This window comes from Pogoniulus pusillus, chromosome 21, assembly GCF_015220805.1.
Source record: "Pogoniulus pusillus isolate bPogPus1 chromosome 21, bPogPus1.pri, whole genome shotgun sequence".
Classification (NCBI taxonomy): domain Eukaryota; kingdom Metazoa; phylum Chordata; class Aves; order Piciformes; family Lybiidae; genus Pogoniulus; species Pogoniulus pusillus.
The window spans coordinates 10,463,577-10,484,540 of NC_087284.1; the positions used below are offsets into that span (position 1 = coordinate 10,463,577).

Consider the following 20,964-nt stretch of genomic DNA (forward strand, 5'->3'; position numbering starts at 1 on the left):
GCCCTGGTTTGCTTGCCCCTTTCTTCTTGTGCTTTTGGCTTCAGCTGGAGCCTTTTGCCAAAACAGGGGTGTCCCACCACCCCTCAAGCATACCAGAGCATCAGCTCAGAAAAGTTTTGCAGGCAGCAGCTACAGCAATGGCAGAAGCAACAATGCAAAAGAAATTCCTCACATGCACTGATACTGATCAGTTTTCCTTCCCCTCTCCTTGCTGGGAGTCATGGAGGCTACTCGCCCTGTGCTGCAGCACTGGTCCCACTTCCAGAACGCCTTCCTGGCTGAAAATACTGGAACAAGTCTGGGGTTATAAAGATGAGGGTATTTGAGCATCTCACAAGGAAGAAAGTCTGAGAGACCTAGAGCTGTTTTGCCTGAAGAAGAGAATCCTAAGTGGGAATCTTATTAGTATCTAAAGGGTGGGGGTCAAGAGGATGGGGCCAAACACCCAGTGACGCCCTGCAGCAGACAAGAGGCAATAGGCACTAGGACGCAGGAGGTTTCACCTGAACGTGGGGAAGAACTTCTTTCCTATAATGGTGCCAGGCTCCCTAAATAGGCTGTGGCGTCTTCTCTGGAGACTGCCAAAAATATGCCTAGATGTAAACCTGCTCTAGCAGGAAGGTTGTACTAAATGACCTACAGAAGTCCTTTCCAGCCCCTATCCTGCAGTGATTCCATGAAGAGATGCACAAGGCTCCCACCAGCTTGCACACAAACTTGGGGAAATATTCCCTTGCTCCCCAGAACCCCATAAACACAATCCATACAGGAACACAGCCTCCACCAGACCTGCACACACAAAACAAAGCATTTTCTGCTTCTGTTTTCTCAGCTTGCCAATCCCCCTGTTGCCAGGCTGCCCCATGACCACCTTCAGGGAGAACAGCAGCAGGAGGAGTGGAAAGGGGAAAAAAAAAACACACCCTGGAAATTAGTCACTCGTTTTACAAGCTGCCTCAGCCTGGTTTGCTGCGTGCTCAAAATAGAACAACAACTGACCTGTGAGTTATTTAAACATGAGTGTAGCATTTAGAGGCACAAGACCAGGCACACGGATTTTACCCAACCAATGCCTGCCTGACCCCTCTGAGTCCTCAGGTGACCTAGGCATGCATGGCTACTGTGGCCAGAAGCTCCTCTCCACCTCCCTGGGTGCCAAGCAAGGATTTGGTGCTGGTTCTAGGGGGAAAAATATTACCCAGAGAAGCAAACCAGGTTAAAATGACTCAGGCTAGTTTCCTTAAAACAAACACAACACCATCCACTATAGGTTTATGTTCTGGCAACACCTTGGTGTGTTTTCCTCCAACAACGAAGCATTTGCCCCGTGTTGAGGGCAGCTGGGAGCCACATCTCAGAAATACCCTTTCCACAAAAGTCTGCCTACTAGGACCCATTCTGCTCCCAACTTGTATAATGGGCACTAAAGAAAGATGCATTCCTGAAAGACATTGGCCTCCTTGACTCTATTCCTTAAACAGTTACCAACTGGTTCCAGAACTTAATGTGAATTTTGAATCCTCATTAAAATAGTGACTATGTCAAACCAGGCTTGATGACGGGGTCAGTCCATTCCCCCAAGTAACAAGGGGAGGAGGAAATTGCCTTAGGTTGCATAGTACATCACAATTTCTTAACCAAAAGCATTGTCAAGCCCTGGAACAGGCTGCCCAGGGAAGTGGAGGAATTACATCCCTGAAGGTGCACAAAAGACGTGTAGATGTGGTGGCTGAAGCAGATGGCTTCGTGGTGACTTGGCAGTGCTAAATGGTTGGACCTGAGCTTAACGGTCTTTTCCAACTAAAACAATTCTATCATTTCATTATTTGCATCACAACAATCTATGCCCAAAACTACATTTGGAAAGAAAGTAAAAAAGCAAAGTCTTAATAAAATATCTTCTCAAGCTCCTACCATAACCTAAGTAGACAGAGATTGGATGCTTAACCTCCTTAAGAAAATCTATGTGCTTTTGCTGCTCACAAAAGAGGGTTTAAGCACAATTTAGTTTAAGGCTTAAGTTCCCCTAATGACTCTGTGTACAACACAGTTTTTTACATCACAAATATAGTATGCACTTGAACATTCCCACAGGTTTAGTACATAGGTCCTTACTTGTACCTGAAACTACTACGCGAGACACAATCTTAACAGCAGACTGCATGCTTCCCAACCAATTCCTGCTTGAGCACCTGCTTAAAGACTCAGCATATCAGAGCAATGGTTTTAAACATAACAGTGCTTCCCCACCACATTCTGAGAGAGAGTAACATGAAGGTTGAACAAGCAAGTGTTCAAAGCACAAGAGATCATGGAAATGGTTTGGTTGCAGCTCTGTCCCAGCAGGCTACTACTCCAAAATATGATGTCTTCATGAGATTATAGGTGCAGCAGCACAGCAGAACACTGACAGAGAGATACTATAAAGTACATACATACACACATACATTCTTCAGTAAGCATCATACCCTATTCCTCAGCAGCATGAATATGAACCTTTTGCTTTTGTCCCTAAACACAGCATAGCTCCAGGTTATTGTTGCTGTTCTCTCTGCACTGCTAAATCCAGCAGTGCTTTAAAAGGCTTTGTCTGAATAATTTTCATCACTGTTATTGATAGCTGTATTCGTACAGGAGGTGGCCTGGTCAGGTTGTAATGACTCTTGGAACTCATGAGTTATTTATGAGCAGCTGCTAATCTGCATCATGCCAAGACTCACGGTTAAGCAACACACACCACCGTGTAACTTCCATATTACACCACAAAGAGTACAGATTGGCCCCGTTCAGAAGGAGCCTGAGACACAACATCTGCAGGAAAATCCCAACTGTACCACGACAACAGAGACAAATCTTGACCCAGTTCTTTACGTTTGCCCCTTCACTGCTAACACCCAAGTACCCTTTGTAAGGCATTCTCCAGGCACACGAGCACCATGTGGAAAAACTGGTCTAGGTGCAGGAGAGGTAGATTTTTTTCTTCCAATACTGAAAACACTTGCCTAGAGGAAAATATTTCTGAAGAACTTGCACATAAGCCTAAGACAAGCTTGCATCTCCAAATCCACATTGTCTAAGGATAACCATCTCACCAAGTCCTTTTTATTAGCTTCCAGGCTGAAGGGAACTGGTGTGGACCTCCCTGTGCCTTGGCTTTAGAGAGCAAACAGAAATAATCATTCTACTCTCAAAGGCAGTAAAAGTGCTCTTACTGAGTTGGAGAGGAACACAGAAAAGTGTAATTAAAGATGTGCAGGAAAAAAGTACAGGATACATGAATCCTTAACTCCTGATACAGATACAGGATGCCTAAGAATTGTCCCAAAACCTTCCCCCCCAACTAAACTAAATCATAAAACCCCAGTGCTCATTTTCTCCCTTTGCATTATCTCCCATTAGGCCCAAACAGCCTTGATTGCACAGCAAGAAATTCACTGCAGCCTTGAAGGCCACGGGAAGGTTACTCCCCCTTTAGCAACTAGGTAAGACTCCCTCCAGAGAGCTGAAGGAAGGGAGAGAAAAAGAGAAAGATTTGGCTTTGCTGCCCTCTTATAAAGTGATAGCAGGATTATGGGACTGAATAACCAAAATCATAATTTCCAGAGGCCACCTCCTAGACCTCTCTGGTCCTCCTGGAGAACTCTGTGGCTTTCTTAAGGGGACCTGGGCCAAACCACCATACCACATAAGGAAGAGATATGCACCAGTCATTGCCCCAGATGTCCATGACAACTACAAACTCTCAATACATCTGCAAATTGAGTTGCTGATGTTTCTGTCTCAAGTTAATGTCAAGCTAAACCTAGCAGGAAAATCATCAAGCAAAGGCATGTGGTCTGTTAAAAATAAGAGCCATAGAGAGTTTAAGGGTGATGCCACATCAGCTGTCCCCAAAGAAGACTATCAAAAGTTAGCACAAGCCTCCAAATCACAAGCACCTTGGCTCTGAGCCCATTTTAATGAATCTGCTTTTACAATGAAACCATCCCTGTAACTGGCATGGGAAGAGCATTGGCACTCTGCCGTGGTCGCCTTCCCTGCAAAGCATGTTTGTGATGCTCATCTCTGAACCATGCACAGTGTCTGCCTGGCTCCTGTTAAAAAACCCCAACCACCACCACCACAGTATGAGCAGTGGCTGGCAGGCAGACTGGTCAGCAGTTATTCATTCCCTGGCAGTCATGATGAGCAGCATGGGCTAAATTCAGCTGTGAAAGAGGGCAAGCAGGCACCTCACCATTTCCTTTCATAGCATCGCAACCACGTTACATCAGGTACGAAGTTCAGCCTTGTCTGTTTAATTAAGTCTAGTATCTGCCTTTTACTTACTGTTGGTTTTACAAGCATTCTGCTCTAGTTTGGGGAACAGCTTGTTAGTGCAGCTGGGATGGCACTGCATTCTGTAGGAAGATAGTGGGGAGCAAGCAGGGAAGGAGAAGAGGCAGAGGGGAGCAATGTGTCTTGCGTACTTCAATAGCTGCGCTGTCCGAGGGAAAATAATACAAACAGCAGACACACTGATGCCTAGGAGCTGGGGAAAGGCTTTACGTTTCCTACTTTCCCTCTGGATAAGAATCACGTTGCTTATCCAGCCTTTTAGGCTGCAGAAAAGGGGGTTAGGTGGTTTTGAAGGCACTGCTACACATGTGCCTGCATTACAATATCTGCCTCTTTTCCCCCAGCCCTGCAAAGTGCAAATAGTAGATAATATATTTTTCAATTATCTGGTGTTGAGTATTGCAATGTATGGGGTGCAAAACCTTTGGACACTTGGTGAAATGCTCAAATAGATTAGAAGGCAGCATGAGGCACATGAAAACAGCATTCCCTCTCCTCCCCACCACTAGGCAGAGGGCAGAAGGGAGAAGGAAGAGGAGGGTGCAATCTTAGAGGTTCCCCCTCCCCTTTTGCGGTCCCCCTCCCCTTTCCTGATATTGATATTGCTCTGCTTTTTGATCTCTGCACTTCTTTGTTTTGGCTTTGCAGGTATCAAGGGAAAATGGCTAGCAGTGAATTCTGTAGCTTTTCCTGCTCTGCAGCCCCTCTGGCTTAGCCAGCTGGATCACACTGAATTAGTCAAGTACTTCATTAGCTCCCTTCTCTGCACATTTTGCTCCAGGTAATAAAATGCCCAAACAAGAGAGCCAATGCCTTCTGCTGCACTATCTGTGAAGTTTCGCTGTTTTGGCCAATTCCATGTATCAGCATTGTGCTATGGGAGGGCAACACTTCTCAATCCTTTGCCTGCAGTGCTTCCCCACCTCCATTTAGTCACAGCAGTTAGCTAACCGTGGAGCTGTTGGTAACATAGCGCAGTCTGGGAGCCACTCAGCCCTCGGGAGGTCTGGGGTTTCTCTTTGCAGTGTGGGTCTACAAGGAGGAGCAGAAGGCTAGCTGGGAAAGCCAGACCAATTAGATCCTGGGGATGGACGTAGTGCTAGGTGAGAATTGCTCTTAACCCGCAGTGGGGTAGGAGGGCTGCAGCAGGACATTTTCTGCAGTGGCAAACTGCTAGCCAGATATCTAGGTCAGGTAGAGAAAGCCAAAGACTGAAATCAGGCAATCGCTTCACACACCTTTCTTTTGTGAGGCTTTGTGCTGTGCAGAGGGAGAAAAGGGTATTATTAGTGGTGGTGGTGTTTTTTTTCCTTCTCATTGACTCACTCCAATATAACATCAGCTTCTCTTTTTCATTTGTGTTCTTCAGAATGGATGCTTAAATAGCTACTACTTCAATATTTTGGTGTATAGTATCTTGGGGGTTTTGTGTTTGTTGGTTTTAAAGTGCATTTGTCTCATCCCCTGCTCCGTGGGATTTTTTCCTTCCCCCTAAGATGACCTTTAGTTGAAGCCATAAACTAGCTTGAGGCAATCTCTGGCAGCTCTGTCATGTGATGGGCAAAATGGGCCATATTTAAATCACAAGAAAGAGAAGAGGAAGAATCTAGTTCACCTCTTCAGGATTAAACCTTATCCACAGTGATCAGTGCTGAAAATGTGTAAGCTGTTTAAGGGTAGACACATGAAAAAAAAATACATGCCAGTAAAAAACATTCACTTGGCATTGAAACCCAAGTTGCAAAAAATCTGTTACTGTTCACACAGGGAAAGAAATGAAGTATCTGAAATAGTAGAGACTTACTTCTTTTCACAGTCACACTTTTCCCTCATCCTTGTTTGGGCAAGTTCTACCAATTTCTTGCCTGGGACATTCAGCCCACAGGAGCGTGGGGAGGGAGGAAGCATCCAAACCACATCTGAACAGTGCTAAAGAAATTCATATTCAGAACACTGTGAAAGCAGGAGGGAAAAAAAATATAAGAGCTATACAGGCATATTATAAATTTGATCCACAGCTTGCTGAAGTGAACATCTGACTCCTATTGATTTCAGTGATCTGTGGATCAGTCTTTAATGACAAAGAGAAGGATCTTGCAACAGCAAAGGTCCAGACTGCAACATTTAGATAAAAATATCTACTGCAAAATACTGGTAAATTAATCCACCTTCTTTTGATTATTGATGTCCTACTGTTTTCTGCCTGAAACAACATACACGATGCATCAGTCATTTATAAATTATTCATTCACAGTTATTTTGGCAGCAGCTTCTTTCCATTTATCAACTGATAAACGTACAGGAGATAAGAAGGGTAATTTTATAGCCCCTTGACATTTACTTTTGACATTATTTCCATATTTAATAAGGTAAAATACAAACAGCATTCAGGGGATACTACGGTCTGTATTGTAAAGCTCCACGATAACATCTGCATCCATGGTGCACAAGGTGGGTGAGCCAAGTACATACAAAATTCCCAACAAGGGGCAATGGGTGGAAGTTGAGGCATAGGAAATTGCATAGAAACATGAGGAGGATTTTTTCCACTGTGAAGGTGACAGAACACTGGAACAGGCTGCCCAGGGGGGTTGTGGAGTCTCCCTCTCTGGAGATATTCAAGACTCACCTGGATGTGTACCTGTGTGATCTGCTATAGGTGATCCTGTTCTGGCAGGGGTGTTGGACTGGATGATCTTTGGAGGTCCCTTCCAGCCCCTGACATTCTGTGAAAACTCAAGTGCACACGTGTCACTCCAAACTCACTTCCCAAGGCCGATTTCAGCAGCCCTGAAATGTGCCTGTTGTGCCACCAAAATGCAGAGCCTTTCTGCTGCTGGAGTTGGAAAGATTATAGTTGACTTCCGAGGCTTGGATGACATCCAAAGAGCCACAGCTCTGGGGACTGCTGACACCATGAGACACAGCTAGGTTAAGAATTCACTGTTGCCTGGCCTCGTTTCTAGACATCTTATCCACATTCCCACCCATACAGCTATTGGATCTTTCAGATCTTTGCACAATATAACTACACTGGTAATTCCATAAATTGAATGAAATTACATCTTATGTACCCTGGAGTTAAAGGTGGGGAAAACCAGGTGCCAAATACTCCAAGAGCTCATCTGTGTGTCTGTACAGATCTTTTCAGGTTTGCAACTCACTGGGCTACAGTACCATAACATACTACATAGCTGCCACACACTATGTAGTGGTATATAAGCTACTCCAAGCAAACCAAAAGCAAGAGGAATGATTTCCATCCTAGCAAAGAACAACAGAGCCTTTGAAAGGCACCTGTCCTATTTTTTGATCCTAGCCTGCAAGACAGACTTAATTAAAAAATAAAATAATAACACATAAAGTAACCCCCACACACACACTCTGTTTTAAAATAGCAGAGCAGGAATAAAGTCTAACAGCACCATTATTCCCAGGACCTACAGCAGTGACTACCAAAAGCCTCTATACCTGATAAAATACCAGGAGACCAGTGTGAAATTTGTATGCCACTTCTACAAGTCCTGTAAGTATTGCACATTATGCATCTAGAAGTAATTACAGCACAGCCAATTAACTGTTGACTTGCTCTTGCCCTGTAATTCTAGACAGTATTCTTTGTGGAGTTGTACTTTCAGGAGCAATATTATACAAGAGACATTAGCCACTGGCTCATACCTGCACGTACCTCAATAAATCCTGCTTCTGCTCATTTTGAAGACATTAAGCACTGCATAATATCTGTGAGGACACAAGTACTCTGTGCTGACAAGTCTACTACTACATTAAGCTCTGTGATGCCTTAAAAAGACCCCAAAAAAACAGTTCTTTCCAATTTTCCAAGATGAGGAACCTTAAACTGAGAGATTAAATTAGCTGGGGGCAGATTGCAGAAATAAACCTCAATTTTGGCCTTCTGAAGCCACAGTATAGCCCACTCCAGTCTACCTATGCTCATTTCAAGCATTGAGAAGACTAACATAGTTTGATCACCAACAGCATTGAGGAGTCACATCCCAGCCCATTTTCCCCACTCTTGTGCTCAAAAAGCAAAGCTAAGCAATCTCACATTATTTGGTGGATGTCAGAGCATGGAAGTTCAATTAGAAACTGCTACATATAGTTGGGTTTTTTTTAAGTGCCAACAGATTAATGTATTCTTTGCTCAAGAAAAGAGCTCAACAAAAACATCCTAATCCTAGAAGCACTCACAGCTTACATGTTCATGGCTAGGATGAAGGAGTAAAGGTGATGAGATGCATTTTATGTCATCAAGCTTTTTTTTTTTTTTTTTGCATATAATTCAGCTCTTACTACTATTACTTATTCTGAATGAAATATTATCCTTTTTTTTTCCTTCAGAATAAGCAGAAGTCAAAATGCTAGAAGTTTGGGTTAAATGTTAAGGGCTACCCAAACTCCAATTCTTGTCCAAAGCTTGATGTTTGTGGAGATTTCTTATCCCAGTTTTCTGCTGCTGGACTGAAAAGCCTGGAGGCAAAAGCCTCCCACTTCTCCAAAGAGTAGGGAAATACAGGGAGAGCCTGCAGCAGCACAGTGAGAAACAGAGGTCTATACATAGATTCCTTTGCAGCACTGAATGCAGCAACTTAGAGCTGCAGATGCCACCTTGATCACCATTCCTGGAGATATAAAGGTTAGAAGGATCATAAGTTTTAAGAACCACAATTTCCCATGGACACCACCTGCTAAAAGCCACCTGCAACACCTCTCCTTCCTGCATTCTAAACCTGGGAGATGAGCTACAAAAGATCAGGTGCCTCGAAGCAAAACCACATTTTGCTCAAGTCCTTTTCAGGTCTGCAACTTCAGGCACTACTTGTCCTTCAGGAAGGCCATTTTTTGATCTCGCTAGACTAAGGCTGCTCCTTTTGGATATGGTTCGTGCTTCCATATTTGTTGGTTTCTTAAGTAAGACTTAAGTTTGATTCCAATTATATGGCAAGCCCCAGGGCTCAATTCAGATAAGCATGCTTCTGTTCCAGTGCCAGAATTAAAAAGCATCCTTTTTTCTACTTGCAGCCATCATAAACCAGTCACCCTAGAAAAACCAGCTCTTTGTTCTTGGGGAAACAACTATTGTCAGAATATTTTACATGTAAATGAAACATGGGAGCTCATCTTCCTCTTTTATTTGTCATTGCAAGCTTCTCCCATTTGCCAGTCCGCTCCAATTTTCCCATTTAGCCGTGTGTGGAAGCTGCAATAGTGCATATTGTAATATGCAAATTGTATATAACATTTTGGTGTCAGACACACTGAAATTAAATCAAATGGAGGGGGGGGGGTGTGAGGAAAGAGTGTAATAAAGGTGCCTTTATGGCCTCAAGCTGTAGATAAATTGTGGTCTGTGGTAGTTAAACAACAGCTGTTCAGATTTAAAACAAAATTATGATAAGGATCCCCAGAAGATAACACCTCTCGAGGTAACGGCATTTACCTAAGTGCATCTGTTAGCAGCAAACACCCTGACTTAAGACTGTTTATGCGATAGTTTATTCCCATTTGTTTTTCTTCTCCTCCCCCCACTCAACGTTCCTCAGCAAGAACAAATCCTTCCACAGCAGTCTGAACCTCAGGGATCCCCACACCAGGTCTCCACCTCCGTCGGAAGGACAGACGGTCTCTGCCAGCTGCCCACAAGCAAAAGCAGGCTGCGAGCCCTCTGAGCCGGTAAGTGAAAGGCTTAAAGAACAGCAAGAAAGCAAATTGCTACAGTTTAGGCAAGAAAACAGCAGGACTAACACATTTTAGTAGGGGTATGTACACTGAGACTCTGCAATCTTTATACTCTTTGTGAGCAGCAGTTCTTTAAGAGCTTTACACCCAATAAAATTTAAACTTTTATACATATATATTTTCCCCCCTCGTCGTTTATTGCACCAAGGGTTTTTATTGCAGACGTGCAGCAAGCCACCCATATGGAATTTCAGACAGTGGCAACTGTGCTCAGCCAGAGTGCCTCAGACCTACCCAGAGCGAACCTCGGGTCAGCAGCTTCAGCAAGGGAGTTTTTTGCTGCGATTCATTTTGTTGCTTCCACACCTCTCCATTCTCATGTTGCCCTGGCTATCATTTTAATGATCTTTAAAAAGAGAATCCCAGTAAGAGGGAAACAGCACTAGGATTTTAGCTTCGGTCCCACGGGGGGGAAATACATTGTGTAGAGAATGTCCACAGCGGGAAAATACCTGCAGTGAAGAACGGTGACAGATGAGCGCCCAGCTTTCTCCCTTCGATGGGGAAAAGGCCGAGGGGAGATCACCTCACTCCCTGCAGCTACCTGAAAAGCAGCTTGTAGCAAAGTGAAGTCAGACTCTTCTCTCGAGTAGCAAGAGACAGAACAAGAGGAAACTGCTTCACGTTATACCAGGGGAAGTTCACATTGGATATTAGGAACATTTCTTCATGGAAAGGGCTGTCAAGCCCTGGAACAGGCTGCCCAGGAAAGTGGTAGAGTCTCCACCCCCCGAAGGGATTTAAAAGCCATGTAGATGTGGTGGACTCGATGACTGTAAAGGTCTCTTCCAACGAAACGATTCTACGGCTCCCCTGATGCTCTTTCTCCAAAGGATGCAGACAGCAGCACTGGGGCAGGGGAGGAGGGGGGGACTTGCAGTGACAACCTTCCATCCTGGCCACTGCCCAGGGGAACACCTACACACCCCTCTGCCTCCTCAGCAAGCACGAGTTTAGCAACAGCAATTCATCATGGGGAGAAACATTAATATTTTACCTTAGTTACCAAGTGCACCCGTTCAAACTTTTATCTAAAACATTCTTTATCATCTTTTCATTAAGTTCTCAAGAGCTAATGGTTTCTGAGTTCCCGGGGTAAGGATGATGTTCTGAATAATGAAAGCTCATTATTTCTCCACAGAATGCTTGTTAATTCAAATGATGATATTAAAACTATAGTAGCCTTTAGCGCTGGGGTGATTTCTAGCATACTTTATCATGTATCAATATATACTCTGTTTGTCAAAACTGCCCAGGGCTGGGGCTGACATTCTCTCTGGAGGAGTCTAGTGCTTCAAGAGGCACTGAATACACCAAGGTGACAACTTGCAGAGTTTGCGCCTCTAGGAAATGGAAAGATGAAACTTGAAGTGCCATTGTCCCCCTTGATTCCCTTATTAGTATTCATAAAGAGACAGTAGCCTCTTTTTCTAGTCCTCACAGGCCTTCCTTTTGAATGAAATAAAAAGGCACACACACATAAAAAAATACAAGCAGAAGTTTTACATATAAAACGTGGCCTTTTGTTGTACTTTCAGTAATCCAAAGTGTGCTTCTGTAGTCACAGGTAGGGATGCCTATTATTGATTAGCCACAATAAATTCTCAGAATAAAAAAAATAAACACACAGCAAAGCAAATTTCCTTCTTGCACCCAGTTGGGTTTTGTTACTCCTTCTGCATCCCACTCTTTCTTTGCCCTCACTCCTCTCTGTATAACCAGGCTCTCTTCCCCAGCAGCTTAGCTAGGAGCAACCTGACATTATTGCCCTCCTTTCAGCTTTGATCAGCATACTGCAAACATTGCAAAGCTTCACTCTCCTCAGCTCTCCCTTCTTTATGCCCTCTCCAAGAAAAAAAGAGGAAGAGAAGAAAAAAAAAAACCACCACAGAATCCACACTTAGGGAAAATCTCCATCCATATGGAATCCCTTGGTGAATGCTAAAAATAGATCTGCAATGAAAAGGCCAGTTGAAGTGGCCAAGAAGCACATTTCTTCATATAACACTGAGTTTCATGCACAAGGGTTCCTTCTCCAAACCTCTCACAGACCACATAAATATGCACATCCTTATCTGTCTGAAAATAATACTGCCACCTCCCACCAGGTGTTTTGCAATAGCAAGGTCCAGCATTGGGGGGGGGAGGGGGAGAAAAAGATGCTTCAAGACGCCAAACTGATCACAGACTGCCCTGATCTCTGAAGAGCATCAGTTATTTCCCCTCAGTGCTTGACAGTGTGAAATTGGGGGAGGACATAACTGAACTAACTTCTCCTGCCTCCATCCCAATCCCTCAGTTTTCCCTCCTCCAGCATCCCACAAGGGAATGTAACTCTGAGCATCCTACCAGCCCCTCTGGGTGCTGGCATCAGCCAGGTCAGCATTCACATTCACTACACCACACATCTCCATACCACCCTCAAGTAATTATCTCTCCCGTGGAAGATTCTTTGGGCTTTCACTCACAGGCAAAACTGATACGAGTACAGTAAACTTTTTGCATCTTCCCCTTCCAGCCTATCCTTAGAGTAGCAATTAAATATTTAGTTGTTTTATAACACTTCATTGGCTGAGATCTCCTCTGTTTCATACAAATGTAAGTTTAATTATGCTGGCTCCCATTTTTACACAGAAAATATTTAGCTAGCCACAGGCTTACAGGAAGAAAAGGGTGACCATGAGGTTTTTCACATCCCTGTTCACCCAAGGGCATGCTGGCATCTCAAGCATGTCCCAGCCCTAAAGCTCCTGAGCAAAGGGGCCAGCTGGAAACAAGTTTTCACTGTGCTTTAAGATCCTGTTTATGCCAGAACTTAAACCATGTTTATTGAAGTGCCATTTTGAGACCTCATCTGCAGTTGTGTCCAGATCTAGAGTCCTCCACACAGAAAAGATAGGGATCTGCTGGAGCAGGTCCAAGAGGTGGCCACAAAAATGATCCAAGTGTTGGAACACCTCTGTGAGGGAAGTCTGAGACAGTTGGTGGTTGTTCAGCCTGGAGAAGAGAAGGCTCCTGGGAGACCTTGTTGTGACCCTTCAGTACTAAAAGGGGTTCCTGTAAGAAGGGTAGGGACAGTCTTTTTAGCAGGATCTCGTGACAGCATGAGGAGTGATGGTTTTAACCTATAAGAGGAATGATTTAGGATGGATAGAAGGCAGATATTTTTTTACTCTGAAGGTGATGAGACATTGGCCCAGGTTGACCAGAAAGGTAGGGTCCCATACCTGGAACTATTCCAGGTCAGGTTGGACAGGGCTCTGAGCAACCTGATCTAGATGAAGATACTCAGTGCAGGAGGACTGAACTAGAAAATCTTTCAATGGTCCCATCTAACCCAAACCATTCTATGATTTGATGTTAATAAGAGCAGGAAGCAGAAATTACTCTTGCTGTAGAGGTGCTAACACAGGTCCCTCAACCACAACAGGAAGCTTTTTCCTGTGATACCAGGATAGTGCTCTCAGAGGGGTAATGTGTTGTGTCCGTGATGGGGCGTAGGAAATGGCACAGGGGCCACTGGGTAGGAACAGGACAGGAATGCCACTCAGGTGATGCACACCAGCAGCACTGAACCTGAAGTAATTACCTCCTGCCACCACCTAACACAATTGTATTGCCCTGGAGGGACAAAAGAAGGTGCTCAGCTGCTCTGACCTCTCCTCAAACAAAAAATTCATGACAAAACAACATGCAGTTTGTCTTACTACAATGCCAACACTGAGCAATTTTCACACACAGCACTCAAACCACAACTTTATCCTGTCCTGCAGCCCACTGCACTGGTGGCCAAAACCAGCAGCAGAGGCTGACTGCAAGCTGTTGTGAAACAGACTTATCTGGAGAAAATTAATTGGGGGGGTGTGGAAATAAGGTGAGCATACATTCTGATGTTGGTTTTGTTTTGTTCTTTTTTTAAGTACAAGGCAAAATCTGTTTTGTAATTTTACTTCAGAGACCAAAGCAAAACAGACTTGGTTCATTTTGTGGGTTTTACTCTGCTTTGTAGCAACCCTCACCATGCAAAGTCCAACTGACTGATGGAAATATGTCTGAGAAGAATGGAGGTAGTGAAAGTGAATAAAGCCACATATGCCTCTCAAGCTGTTCCTGGAGTGCTTTCCACTTCCATGCATAGAGCTGCACGAGAGTGGTGAAACAAGCAGGCCAAACTATTAGTTGCTTGATTCTGCAATCAGTGATGGAAACCTACAGATATGCATTTTTGTGAGCATGAGCAGGATGCTCCACTCTTCACACATAAAGACTCACAGGACTTTTGTTAGTCCATTTTTCAGCAAATATCAATGAAACAGACATTTTCTCTACAGGGTTGGGAAGGCTGGCTCTGGTTTTGACACCTATTTACTGTTCTTCATAAGAATTTTATAATTTGAACTTCTTCTGACACACCCAATTTTTCTAGCCAAGTGATAGCACATTTAAGTAGAATGTGGCTTTATAGCTTTTGTCTTGAAGCTGAGACCAAACCCACTGCCATAGCTTTCTTTTTAATAAAAATGTTCTTCATATATTCCCCAAAATGTTGATTTTTTTTTTCCTTTTTTGATCAGAACAAGTGCTGTTGAGAGAGTACAACACTCAAAACACTCTCTACATACAGAATCATGGAATTAACCAGGTTGAAAAAGACCTTCAAGATCATTGAGTCCAACCTATCGCCCAAGACCTTCTAATTAGCTAAACCATGGCACTAAGTGCCTCATCCAGTCTCCAAATCAAATCTAAGGTAGTTCCACCACCCCAATAGTTTCAAGGTTGAGTCTCTGTCCATTATTTCCTCTTGGCAAATGTGGCACACTGGTGATATCAGAAGGGAGTGAGGAGAGGCCATCAATAGCAGCACAGTGAAGAAACCCTTTCGCATAAGTTATGTTGCCAACAATCTTACTAAATCAAATCTGGGATCTAGAAAGGTTTTATTTGACTGTACTGAAGTCATGAGTTTTCCAAAAAAGCTAGCAGGAATATTAGGTAAGGAAACCACATTTGCAAATAGAGGTTTGACAAGATCAAGGCCTAAAGTAGTTCAGTGCTCAGTTCCAAGGGTGTCCTTGTAGGGAAGCTTCACTTTTAGGACAGAATTCTGCAAAAGCTTGTATGGGTTTCCTTTGTGCACTGGCACACATGGACTGTCACAAAGGAAACATTTGCAGAAGTAGAAGCCACCATCATTGCCCACACAGCATGGCAGTAAGGAAGCCATTACCCAACTTAACTAGTTCCTCATCTAACCATTTTAAAAGCACTGCTTGCAGAGGCAATTGCAGCACTTCCAATGCCAATCACTTCAAATTATAAGTCATTCAAAGAAAGCAATTAGGGAGAAGTGGAAGCTGAAGGGTTTTTTCCTACCTTTTTTTTTTTTCTTGCACAAGTAATCTCAAACTTTTCTTGACCACCAGAATTAAAACTGTATTTTGTGCAACCTGAGACTGCTGCATTCAGAAGATTCTAAAACCATGCACTCCATGGAAAACCAACAACAACAACCACCAACATTAAATGGCCTAATAAAGAAATAAAAGCTGACAATGCCACCCTGAAAAATCTGCTGGGACATTCGAAATCACAAATATGACAACGTAAATGGAAGCAAAAATAGCAGTGAAATTAAGTCTTCTTTTAGGAAGCTGCTCTTGGCTAACATCTGGATAAGGACCAGAGTGCTGAGCAAGTGGCCAATAACCCTGCAACACGGCGTGGTGACAGCCCTTGGAGAAAAAGACTCCTTTCTGCAGGTGGCCAAGAGGGCACACACAGCCTCCCAGCTCCCCACCTGCACTCTTCACACAAATCAGGAGCACCAACAGGCAGACACATCACAGCCCCTTTCATGATAGGCCTTGGCTCTGTAGCACGCTGGACCAGTGAAACTGGTTCTACACACCCTGGGAAAAAATGACAGCTTCTTCTTGCAAGCTGCAGTGATTGTAAAAGGTGGAAGAGGCTTCCATGCATGCCCAAACCTGCCTCTTTCAAAATGCCTGCACACCCAGCACGGCAGGGGAGATGATCCAAGGAGCACCCTGGCTGCTCTCTGGCTCAGCTCAACATGCGGCCCCACTGGGACACAGGTGGGGACATAGCTTCTCATCTGCCCAATTCAGTGGCCTCCTTCTCGTGTTTGCCCTGCCTTTTTGTGCTGCTTTTTCTCCCAGGCACCCCACTCTCCTTTTGAAGTGTTGGCCTCATTCTGCAAGCAGGAGCAGAGTGTCCAAAACATGGCAAGGGGCCAGGCTTGCATTGCCTTGAGGTAAAAGGAGCCAACTGTTTTTCCTGGAATATGCTCCAAATTTCACACCCCTTTTTCCCCACAAATGTGGGAAACAAAGAGCAATCTCCTGTACAGAAGGGTATTTTCACACAGGCACAGCACATTGCTTGCATGTCCTCCTCAAAGCTAAGCTTTTCTCACCTTCAAGAGCCCATGTGCAAAAAACCTCAAGTCTTACTGAAAATCCTATTCTTTCAGCACACTCTGCCCTGCACAAGGGCTGCTCAAGCTCTTTACACTCGTTTAGAGCCTCTCCAAACCACAACAGCCAGAGTTTCAAAAGCACCAGACCAAGTGTGCTGGCAGGGGATGCAAGAGCTGCTGTCTCTACACTGGCATCATTGAGCACATGGTGGTAAAGCCCTGCACAGTCCATAAGCCAGCCCAGCTGCTTCCATTCTCACCTCACATTCAAGGTCAGGCAAAAAACCAAAAACAAACACACAACACAATCAGTGCCACTGAGCTTTTGAAGGGTCCAAAATTTTAAGTTGTGCCCTCAGCTCTATAAGATTTTACATCTGGCCACCACCTCCTCCTCCTCTGTCCACAGTGTGGAGCAACATTAAGATGTTTTGCAAGCACACAAAACTAAAGAGATATTCTGGACTGCTCAGTACAGAGTAGAAAGAGAAAATGCATTCACACACATGATGACTGTTATGGATTTGAGGCTGGGTGCCTTTAAGAAACTACAAAGTTGAGGGCTAGAGAGGTCCAGGAATTGGACTAGAAAGTGGTGGAAGAGGGGGCATCAGAGGCCTGGGTTTGTTGGCCTGATTTAGAGGGAAGTTTGTGAGAAGCTTTGGCCTAAGTAGGTTCTTGGAAAACCATGGCCAAGGTGGACTATGGATTTTGTGTATTTTATGTGCATTTTAAGTGCTTCTGTACTGATGTATGTAGTTATGAACAGCCCTTCCATTTAAATCCTCTGTGTGGGGCATTTTTCTTCATACCTCTTTTGGAAGAGGTAAAAGAACATCTGTTTCTCACTAAACTAAGACACTGAGGATGACTTAACAAAGATACATCACCAAAAGGAAAACAAAAGCACCCAAGCCAGCAGGCCACTCCAAGATGAACAAACCAACATCATGGCTGAGTTAACCTTTCCAGAGGTTCTAGGCTCAAGTCAGAACCTCACTTGAAAGAATTCCTTTAAACAAAAAAAGAACACCAACCAAAAAACCAAGATAAAAGACAAACAAGCAGTATAAGACAGAAAGAAGCAAACCTTGAAAGTCACAAGGTTTGAGCCCTGAGGCTATCCTACAACATCCCTCAAAATTACAGGCTTCTTGCTAGCACAAGAATCAACCTTCTTGTGCATCTTTAACTTTTCTTGCATTCAGTCTCACCCTTTGATGATACTCAGGCTGACACAAAGATTCATTTAAACATGAGTAAGATCCTAAGATCCTCCTCCCTAATGTTTGATAGCCATGATTACCAAAAGATTTTTAACTCCACTTAACATTAGAATCATAGAATCAACCAGGTTGGAAGAGACCTCCAAGATCATCCAGTCCAACCTAGCACCCAGCCCTGTCCAGTCAACTAGACCATGGCACTAAGTGCCTCATCCAGGCTTTTCTTCAACACCTCCAGGGATGGTGACTCCACCACCTCCCTGGGCAGCCCATTCCAATGCCAATCACTCTCTCTGGCAAGAACTTCTTCCTAGCATCCAGCCTATACTTCCCCTGGCACAACTTGAGACTGTGTCCCCTTGTTCTGTTGCTGCTTGTCTGGCAAAAGAGACCAACCCCACCTGGCTACAGCCTCCCTTCAGGTAGTTGTAGACAGCAATGAGGTCACCCCTAAGCCTCCTCTTCTCCAGGGTAAATACCCCCAGCTCCCTCAGCCTCTCCTCACAGGGCTGTGCTCCAGGCCTCTTTACTGTAAGGGTCAGAGCACTGGAAGAGGCTCCCCAGGGAGGCTGTGGAGCCTCCTTCTCTGGAGACTTTCAAGACCTTTTGGGATGCATTCCTGCATGACCTGCACTACATTCTATGGTCCTGCTCTGTCAGAGGGGTTGGACTCAATGATCTATGGAGGTCCCTTCCAACCCCTAACATCCTGTGAGACTGAGGCAACACCATGAATTTACACTGATGCATTATCTATCATTTACGGAGGAGATGGGAACTGCAGAAGGCATCCAAGACTCTTACAGAAATTATCATAAACCATAAACACAAAGAAAGTGACAGCACAGCCTTTCACATAGACGTGTGTAGAACCAGCACAAGAGCTACTCTGTGTTTAGCAAGCCTGGAGTCTCGTCAGAACAATCACAACTGCCAGACCGTTGAAGCATTTAGAAGCTAAAGATTAAAAGAGGAAGATCAGGATTTTCAAAGCTGCTTAGACATTCAGAAATGTTAGATGTCTCTTTCAAAGCACCTAAGCAGGTAAGGCATCTAATCCTCAATGAAGTCAGCAGAGCAGGGTGCCCGACCCCAAGGCAATTTTGCAATGCTCTCAGGCAACTACTTAGGCTTGAAGAAGCTAAATCACCTTGCAGAGCTGGCCTTGGGTGCTGCAGTCAGGAATTAGAGGATGCTCTTACACATCTCCCTGCCCCCTAGACATCATTTGGGAAGAGAAAGGACAATAGGCATGGAAGGAGGAAGCTATACAGCAGTGCTGAGTAATTTAAGGGACATCCCTAAAAAAGATGAGGGCAGGGCCTGTTGCAATAAGACAAGGGATAAGGGTTTTAAACTTAAGAAGAGATGATTTAGACTACATACAAGGAAAAAAAATATTATTTATAATGATGGTGGTGAAGCTTTAACAGAGGTTGCCCAGACAGGTGGTAGCCACCAAATCCATGGAAATATTCCACATCGGGTTGGACAAGGATCTTCAGCAACCTGATCTAAAGATGTCCCTAAAACAAAACTTCTTTTAAATTACTGTTTTAAGATGCCCACACAGCTCTAGGAGACCCCAGGACAAGCCTAGTCATTCCCTCCCAAGAGTTCTGATGACAAGTCCCCCTTTCTGTTGTGGGCAGCTTCATCCCATGGAGGGAGCCAGACAGCAGCGCTGGCAGAGGCACTGCCCTCGTCTGCTGCCTGTGTTTTATGCTGCTCACAAAATTGCCCTGCAAGAGGTGCCAGCTGAATTCAGGTGGCATACGTGCAGTCCAGTGAGCCAAGTTTCTCTGGAGCTGTCGGGGCCTGACTTTTTGGGAAGGTTACACAAGTGCACACTCAAGGATCACCTACGCAGCACATGAGCCAGCCAACTCTCTTCCCTCCTCCTCCTGCTGCTGCTGCTGAAGATCAGGCCAAACAATGTCAGGGAGAGTACATTGCCCATCTTACACAAAGCTTGGCTTGCTTTCCACACTGCTTTAAGCCTCACATGGAATTGGAGGGGCAAAACAAAAATACAGGAGTAAGTCCATTTGCAAGAAATGCTGCAGAATGACCAAGCCATATATAGCATAGTGCAGCCAGCAGGAACTAGTGAGGGGAATGTGCCTGTGTACTCAGCACTGCAAGGCTGCACCTCGAATTATGTGATCAGTTTGGAACCTCTCTGGAGCATGCCCAAAAAAGAGCAACAAAACTGATTATGGGTCTAGAGCACAAGTCCTCCTAGAAACAGCTATGGAAACTGGGGGTGTTTAGCTTGGAGTAAAGGAGGATCGGGAGACACCTTCTTGCTCTCCATAACTACCTTAAAGATTAGAGCAAAGTGGGGTCAGCCACTTTCCAAGTGACAAGTGATAGGATGAGAAAAAGCAGCCTCAAGTTGCACCAGTAGAAGTTTAGTTTGGACACTAGGAACAATTTCTCTCCCAAAAGGGTTGTCAAGACTGGGAACAGGCTGCCCAAGGAAGTGGTGGAGCCACAGACTCTGGAGGGATGTTCAAAACCATGTAAATGTGGTACTGAGGGACACGGTTTAGTGGCAGCCTGGCAATGCTGAAAGGTCTCTTCCAGCCAAGACAATTCTAGGATTATTAATTTTACAAGGACATTCTCTTCTTTGAAGCATAATTCAGCTCTGATACTCTCTATAATAAATATATGCAGCATATAAGTATACTCCTTAATATCATTGCTCTTAATCTCCACATTATTTCCTGCCTTCATATTATTCTGCAGTCCTGCTGATATTCACAGCTGTTACAGGTAGAATTCCATTTCCCACCCCACTCCCCAACTCTCCCTGTCTGGCTTAGTCCTCCATGTGCTGCCACACACAAAAAATCATCAGTAATTCAGCAGTTCCATTGCTAAGGTCTAATTGTAGTTCTTCAGACAAGACCTGAACAAATTCCAGTGCAATACATAACTAAACTTAGATGAAACGGTCCTGGCCCCTTGCGCTTTTCACATGCTATGATGCAGTTTGGATCACAGCCCAATTCAGGGGTAGAGAAACTGATCCAGCACAACTGACTGGAAAGACAGCAAGCATATGGTGTATATCAAGTGATTAATTTCCAACATTAATTTTTAAACATTAATTTCAGCCTATTTTGGAAGGAGGAAGAAAGCAACTGCCAAGTTGAGTTAATTTTTTGGTTTAATAACTGGTCTTTTTTT

At 44.3% G+C, this 20,964-nt stretch overlaps 1 protein-coding gene across 13 annotated transcripts in view; it reads right to left on the reverse strand.

Moving 5' to 3' along the window:
- LOC135184794 (uncharacterized) overlaps positions 1-20,964 on the reverse strand; it is a 616,367-nt gene that overhangs the window by 501,908 nt on the left and 93,495 nt on the right. The window contains exon 7 of one of the 13 annotated variants that reach the window (XM_064160879.1): positions 1,078-1,179. The exons of the other annotated variants lie outside the window; for them this stretch is intronic. The gene's annotated coding sequence lies outside the window, so the exon portion shown is untranslated. The remainder of the gene's footprint in view (positions 1-1,077; positions 1,180-20,964) is intronic. 13 annotated transcript variants of the gene reach the window in all.